The sequence below is a fragment of the Notamacropus eugenii genome, chromosome 5 (assembly GCF_028372415.1).
Source record: "Notamacropus eugenii isolate mMacEug1 chromosome 5, mMacEug1.pri_v2, whole genome shotgun sequence".
Taxonomy (NCBI): Eukaryota; Metazoa; Chordata; class Mammalia; order Diprotodontia; family Macropodidae; genus Notamacropus; species Notamacropus eugenii.
This window is the reverse complement of record NC_092876.1, coordinates 194,917,622-194,920,015: the sequence shown is the minus strand read 5'-3', so window position 1 is coordinate 194,920,015 and position 2,394 is coordinate 194,917,622. Positions and strand designations below refer to the sequence as shown.

General features: G+C 38.1%; 1 pseudogene; it reads left to right on the top strand.

Moving 5' to 3' along the window:
- Window positions 1-774: 774 nt before the first annotated feature.
- Window positions 775-1,448, top strand: LOC140509070 (V-type proton ATPase subunit E 1 pseudogene; annotated as a pseudogene).
- The last annotated feature ends 946 nt before the right edge of the window (window positions 1,449-2,394 follow it).

Sequence of the window (2,394 nt, the reverse complement as noted above, 5' to 3'; positions counted from 1 at the left end):
AAATTTAAAATTGCTTTGAAACCTGTTTAAACAATTTAAAACAGTTTAAAAGGGTAAGAAATAGCGTAAGTATGAAGTTTAAAAATTATAGATGGAAGAAAGTACTCTGATAATGGCAGGTACTCCATAAAAATCCATGAACCTAAGGACCATGCAGAAATCCCTCCAGGTTTTTCCAGTTCAACCTGTAAATAACTAATATCATTATCAGAGGCCTATGGGTGATCTTGTATATTAAGCTCTGGACTTGGAGTCTGGAAGACCTGAATTTAAATTCTGCCTCAGACACTTTGCTAGCTGTGTGACCCTGGGCAGGTCATGTAACCATAAATTGAAAACTGGAAGGGCCCTTAGTGGATATTAAGTCCCACTCTCTCATATTACAGATGAGGAAATTGAGTCCCAGAGAAGTCACAGAGCTAATAAGGATCTGAAGTAGGATTTGAAATCAGGAATTTTTTACTTCAAGTCCAGGGCCCTGCTTACCATGCCTCTCAACCTCAGCTGAACCTACCTCACAGGGATGTTGTAAAGATCAGTCAAGGTGACATGGAAACCTTTTTGCAAATCTTAAAGTGACATAAAAATATTAAATAGTAGTAGTAGTAGTATCTTACTACATATGAGACAAAATTCTGGACAGGATTAGCAAGATTAAAAAATGAAAACTCTGGGTAAAGTGAAGAAAAGCCAGAGTGTTTAGCCTCCATGGCTGTTTCTTCTTCTGCTGTACTCAGAGGCTGATAGCTCAGTGTAGGAGTAGCTACTGTCACCATGGGTCTCAGTGACACTGAAGTTCCAAAAGCAGATCAAACACATGATGGCTTTCATTGAACGGGAAGCAAAATGAGAAGGCAGAAGAAATAGTTGCAAAGGCAGAAGAAGAGTTCAACACTGAGAAAGGTTGTCTTGTGCACACAGAGACTGAAGATAATGGAATATTATGAGGAGAAACAAACAGAGCAGCACAAGACAATTCAGATGTCCAACTCCATGAATCAGGCAACATTGAAAGTCCTCAGAACCACAGATGACCTTATCTCAGACTCATTAAATGAAGCAAGGCAGAGACTCTCCAAGGTAGTGAAAAAAACAACGAGGTATCAGGTGCTTTTGGATAGTCTGAGCCTTCAGGGTTTATACCAATTGCTGGAGCCAGGAATGACTGTTCATTGTAAGAAAAGGGATCGCCCTCTGGTCAAGGCTGCTGTGCAAAAGGCAATCCTTATGTACAAGACTGTGACCACAAAAGATGTTGATGTCCAAGGTGATCCGGAGGCATACTTGCCAGAGGAAATAGCTGGAGTTGTTGAGATTTATAATGGAGATCGCAAAATAGAAGTTTCTAATACCTAGAAAGTAGACTGGTTCTTAAAGCCTAACAGATGATGCCAGAAGTCTGTGGGGTCATGTTTGGTGCTAATGCCGACAGGAAAATTTTGGACTAAGTCTCTGATGAGGTGGGATCCATTCCATCTGTTGTATTGATGAGTTATGTGTGCCAGAAATTGAAGAAACAACTATCAATGTTCCTCCTTTCTGATGCTCTGACATTGTCCTGTGTTCTTCAGTAGAGTAGCCTTTGTGTAGAATGCTACGCATAAACGTTAATTTTGGAAGAGGAATAAGTAACCTAGTTCATTTAGAAGTGACTAAGTCCTGATCTCTACACTCTAGGTTAAAGGGGAATACACATCAGTTGCATGATTTTCACTGAGAATCCTTCTTCTGTGATCTGCCTTAGATTGGAGTGAACTGTGTATGTGAGGTATATCATAGCCTCTTTGCATTTTATTTCTGTAGGTTACTTTAATATGCATAAGGAGCATGTGTTCACTCCAGCATTAGTAGTATTACCTCCTGTTAGCTATTTGGGCTTAGAGGCTTTCCTCAGTTATATCTAAGATTCAAAAATCCATATTATGAATATGCTTTATTTATTAAAATAAAAAATATGTGAATCAAACTACAATAATCTCAAATTCAGGACATTCACAGATTTGTGAGATGAGGTGAAATGTTTAGGGTATTATCTAGGAAAGAATAGGTTTCTACCAACTATGGAGCATTTACTTCACAAATTATTACATTTTAAGTCTGTACCAGGTCTATGTTTTACTCCTTGATCTCATATGCTATAGTAATATGGTACATCCCATTTAGGATTCTAAAACATTTGGTAGGAAAATATTTTTATCCATTTAGGCTAAAATAGTAAGTTATGGTGGATTTGCATTCAAAGAGCGTGTTAGTTAGCACAATCCTCAACAATCTTTTTCCTGCTACAGTCATCTTGGGATGTGTGGGAAAGACTTTGCTTTTGTAGTTCTTTCTTCTTGGGAAATGAAAACATTTGTAAGCTAACTTTTTTTCTCATAGCAGACTTAGGGAATT